The sequence below is a fragment of the Petaurus breviceps genome, unplaced genomic scaffold (assembly GCF_028583685.1).
Source record: "Petaurus breviceps papuanus isolate PSGF00001 unplaced genomic scaffold, PetGlider_PUasm1.0 229, whole genome shotgun sequence".
In the NCBI taxonomy this organism is placed as follows: Eukaryota; Metazoa; Chordata; class Mammalia; order Diprotodontia; family Petauridae; genus Petaurus; species Petaurus breviceps.
This window is the reverse complement of record NW_027185903.1, coordinates 1553038-1558789: the sequence shown is the minus strand read 5'-3', so window position 1 is coordinate 1558789 and position 5752 is coordinate 1553038.

Here is a 5752-nt window from a genome sequence, read left to right as displayed (position 1 = left end):
CTGACCAGCTGGAGGGACTCCAGATCACCAGCAGCTGTGGCTGTCTCCAGAATTATCAACACATAGATGCTAAGGACAAAGTGAGAAGTCAGTGCACTGTGGACTTTACGACCCAGTAGTAGGGAGTGTGTGGGCTTTTGCCCCTGGGGCGAGAAGCCATCCCCACATGGCAGCTTCAGCCTGCAGAGTATAGGGGGACCAAGCAACCAGTCTGAGAGGTAAACACTCTTGCTTTAACCTGCTTGGATCTGGATTGCAGTCTAGGGTGGAGATCCTGGGGTGTGTGACCAGCTTGCCAGAGTGTGTGGAGGCTTCAGCAAGGGCACCCAACTAATACCTCCAGCAGCTGAGAAAACCCCAGCATTTGGGACGAAAGTTCCCCTGTCTGGTGGCAGAGCCCTACTGTGCCAAAAAGCCAAAAAGTCAAGTAATTGAGTAATTCCTCTCTCACCTCTTAATTTTATTTTTTAGAAATCATTCCTTTATATTCAGAAAATGCAGCAACATGAGAGAAGAGAAAAGAGAATAAGGCCTGGCTTGCTTGTACCAGCCAGAGGTCTGTACTGTCTATCAGGTTGCCATCCTTGTAAGGATTTTGTACAACATGTATATTTCAAAAGACATCTGGAGAAGAAAAATCTTTCCTTGGTCACTTAGGGCAAAGCTTAACTATGCTTTAAGATGGCATTCTTGAATCTTACAGAAGTTACATGGGATTCTTTCTTGTTTTTAATTCTCATTTTTTGTTTAAATCTTCAAAAGCCAAAAGAACTTACTGGGCTAGTTCATGAGTGTTTCGTGCTTACAAAACTGTTCAATTTTCTAACAATTCAATAGCTAGCATTTATATAGCACCTAAATTTTGCAAAGCACTTTACATATATTATCACATTTAATCCTCATAACAGCCCTCTGAGGAAGGTGCTATTATTATCCTCATGTTACAGATGAGGAAATTGTGTCTAAAAGAAGTTAAGTGACTTGGACAGGGTCACACAACTAGTAAGTGTCTAAGGTGGGATTCAAACTCAGGTCTTCCTGAAAGTAAGTCTGACACTATCCACTCTGCCAACTAATGGAACACAACCTCAGCTAGCAGTTAGGGAAGACTTCTTGCAGAAGATGGGGTTTGAGTTGAATCTTAAAGGAGGCCAAAGAAACTAAGAAGCAGAGGTGAGACCTGGGGGACAGCCAGTGCAAAGAGATGTCACATGTAGGAAACGGTGGGCTCTGTAGCTGGCTAGTAGAGTGTGGAGGCTCAAAGGAGTTGATATTGGTAAAGTGTTTTGCAAATCTGAAAACTAAATAAATGTTAATGATTGTTACTGTTATTCTGTGTGTATATGTGTGTATATATTGTATGTATATTTGTATATACTCTATATAAATATATATTTACTAAACTAACTTCATCCCTACACCCACATACATATGTTTATACATGTGTAAGTATGTATAAATATATAAATCGATATTATACTTAAATTTATATATAAGCATATACTTTTGTATATAAATATACACTTCTTATTCATGTTTTTCAGTTGTTTGGTCGTGAACAACTCTCCGTGATCCCATTTAGAGTTTTCTTGACAAAAATACTGGAGTGGTTTGCCATTTCCTTCACCAGCTCACTTTATAGCAGGGGAAACTGAGGCAAACCAGGATGAGAAATTTGTCCAAGGTCACACAGCTAGTCCGAGGCCATATTTGAGCTGAAACAGTAGTCCTGACTCCAGGCATTGGACTCTGTACTCTTTGGCGCCACCTAGCGGCCTTATTCATGACCATCTTTCAAAGTCATTCTTTTTCTTCAAAGATCAATTCAGCTGCTCTCTTCTTAAAACCTTCTATGATCCCCTCCTTCTATTTTAGTGTTCTATCCTTCTTCAGACATTTCCAGGGCCGATTGATCTCAGTTCCATCTCCTTTACCCTTTGGCCTGTATTATACTTACAGTCAGTTCTCCTATAACACCTGTTTTGAAAATGCAAATTTGTTCCAACTTGATTGATATATTAAAGAACAATTTGAGTATTATTTGAATTTTTCATTTGCTTATGCAAAATTCATCTTTGAGAAGCAGTGAAAATGCAGAAAACAGAAACACCTTACAATAATCCAAAAGCTACAGTGCTTCTGTGATGCCCATTTTCACAAGCAAATTTGAGTGTTTTTCAAAGGGCCATATTTATAAATATGTAATACTATCTCATATATGATATGCCATATAACATATAAACACATATATTTCTAAGGATGAGGTTCATTGAGTAAAAATATTTTAATATATATGCAATTCTACACATAAAATATATGTGTATATGTAAGATATGTATAAAATATATATGTATATATAAGATACATACATACAGAGTAGCTATTAAGAATATTAACATTTATGTCATTTTCAGATTTGCAAAGCACTTTTCCAATGTCAACTCATTTGACCCTCCATACATAATATATTTTATATATAGTTATACATACACTAAATACGCTTTACTCTTCTCAGTGGAGAGTTCATGTATATAGTATATAAATGTAAGAATGAGGTTGGTTGAGTAAATAAGTCAAGTCAGCCCATTACACTAAAGGTACTTAATGAGGTGGGAACATCTCAAACCAATAGATCAAACACCTAAAGTGAGAAGAAAGTCCATGATCAATTCAAGTGAAGAATGTTTGAATCGGCTAAGGAAACTTGGTTACAACCTAATTTGAAACCAATACAAAACCATAAATGGGAAAAAGAGAAATAGAACTTAAGTTTCAATAGAGAAGAGACATATCATGGAAGGTCATTAATCCTACAGGCTCAGGATAGAAGGTTCCAGCTTTTGCCACCAGTTATTCCTACCTCTTCAAGAACTGAAGTGTCAAGAAGGGAAGGGAATAAGCATTTATAGAAGACCTACTATGTGCCAGGCACTGTAGTAAGTGCTTTATTTTATTTCTTTAAAATAAATATTATCTCACTTGCTCCTCAGAACAACTCTGGGAGTCAGGTGCTATTATTATCATTTTCCAGTTGAAGAAATTAAGGTAGACAGAGGTTGAGGGACTCACCTAGGGTTACATAGCTATGAAGTATCTGGGACTGGATCTGGACTCGGGCCTTTCTGGCTCCAGTCTCGGAGCTCCGTTCACTATACCACCTCTAGGAAAAGACTCTGGGTCAGGGGGTAGTGTGGACAGAGGTTGCTGTTCAGTCATTTCAGTCATGTCCAACTCTTCGTGACCCCCTTTGGGGTTTTCTTGGCAAAAAACACTAGAGTGGTTTGTCATTCCTTCTCCAATTCATTGGACAGATGAGGAAACTGAGGCAAACCAGGTTAAGTGACTTGCAGAGGGTCACACAGTAAGCGACTAAGACTGGATTTGAACCAAAGTCTCCCTGATTCCAGTCCTGGTGCTCTGTCCACTGAACCATCTAGTTGCCCCATGGATAGCTTAGCCATTTCCAAATACTTGAAAGGGAGTAGAATTGGCAAAATAACAATATTTCAGTGAAGGGAAGGAGCTCACAGTCCATCTGGTCCAATCCATACCTGAAAAGGTCAGGTGGTGTAGTGGATGGAGCCCTGGGGTTGGAGTCAGGAAGGCTTGGGTTCGAATCTTGTCTCAGATCTTACTAATCCTGTGCCTGGTTGTTTCACCTTTTTGCATTTCAGGTTCCCCATCCATATAATGAGAAGATTAGATTTAATAATCTCTGAATTTCCTTCTAGCTCTGATCTTGTGATCCTTCTTAATGTCCCCAATAATGGCTCCTCCAGTAAGGGAGAAGCTTCCCTCCAAGAGCTAATTGTGAGCATTTTGATAATGCTTTAAAGTTAGCAAAAACATTTTTTTCCAAACAATACTGGGAGGTAGGTACCATTATAATCCCATTTTATGGATAAGAAAACTGAGGCAGATAGGAGCAAAGTGGTCCATACAACTAGTTAGTGACCAAGTCAGGATTTGAACCCAGCATGCTCTATCCACTGTGCCACCTGGTTACCTGAGGGATATCATTGTCAATAGTGTATAGTGACTTAAAGTCTAATGGTCAGATAGGCTTTTTCTTACCTAGAGAAGTGCTCACTTCTCTAAAGACCAAGCAGGTCACAAAGAAAGTATCAAGAAAATAAAAGAAATAGAAAGTACTTTTCTGATTTTTTTTAAAGCCAGACCTGACAAAATATTGACAATTAAGAGTCTGCCCGTCATTCGGGGATTGGCTGAACAAGTTGTGATGTAAGAATGTAATGGAATACTATTGTGCAATAAAAAATGATGAGCAGTCAGATTTCAGAAAAACCTGGGAAGACTTATATGAACTGATGCAAAGTAAAATGAGCAGAACCAGGAAACTGTCTACAGTAACAACGACATTGAATGAAGATCAACTATGAATGACTCGGCTCTTCTCAGAAATACAATGATCTAAGACAATTACAAAGGACTCATGACGGAAAATGCTATGCACATCTAAAGAAAGAACTGATGGACTCTGAATGCAGATGGAAGCATACTATTTTCACTTTGTTTTTTTTTGTGGGGGTTTTTCCCCTTTTGGTATTTTTCTTCTTTCACACCTGTGACTAATATGGAAATATGTTTTACATGATTACACATATATAACCTATGTCCAATCACTTACCATTCTCAAAAGAGGGAATGAAAAGGAAAGGGAGAAAAATTTGGAACTCAAAATCTTGCAAAAATGAATGTTAAAAATTGTCAACACATAATTGGAAAAGATAAAATGCTATCCAAAAAATTAAAAATAAAAAAAAAACAGCCAGACCTATGATCTCTTTATTGTAAGGAGCTTCCAGTGAGGAATTTCCTCTGACAAGGGATATCAGCACTTTCTCTGCAATTTGAAGTCTTGGAGATTTTTCTGGGGTGCTGGGGTGTGTTTGCGTGTGTGTTACACGGTGGGTAATATGATAATAAAATAATAATAATGGTTGTTACTGGCAAAAAAAAAAAAAAGAACTGAAGTGTCAAAAAAAGGTCTGTTTATTAAACCCCATCCCCTCCCCTCGTGGTGCCTGTCTTTCAACAAACATGGTAATATACTTTGCTATTACATTTTCATCAATCTGACTCTTACCTTAACCACAAAGATGCCAGGGCTTAAGTAAAATAGCTATAAATATAAATTAAGGTAGAGAGCCAAATCCCTGCCTAAATCATAGGAATTTTCCTAACTTAAGGTTCAGAGCAACTGTGATTGTACACCTAACTTTTGTCTATCATGAAGTCCCTACAACAATGGAAGAGGGAACTATGGGGACCTGAAGAGCCATTATATTGCCCCCTAGACTTAAAACAGACTATTTATCAACGTCTACCTTGTATCACCTACTTATTTATATGTTAACCTCTCTCACTAGAATGTGAGAAATGTAAACTTTATGAGAAAATCATCTTGAGGTTTTAATGGCCTGCCAGTTCAATATGAATCATTGACAATCCCAAGACAAGAAGTTGGAGTCTGGGGCTGATCTTTTTTCCTAGTTTGAATCTTTTGGGCAGGAGATGGAAGGAGGTTGGGGCAGCTCAGGTATTAAAATAGAGATATTCTAGTTTATCACCATTCTCAGTGACTGTAATCTTAAAGTCACCTTCATCCTGCTTTTTGGGATGGAAGCATGCTTGACTTCTGTGTGATGTAGAACAATGGAGTCAAATTGAAATAGGAAAAAAAAAAAGAACACAAATCGATATATGAGGATTCCTGTTGGCCATATATTGA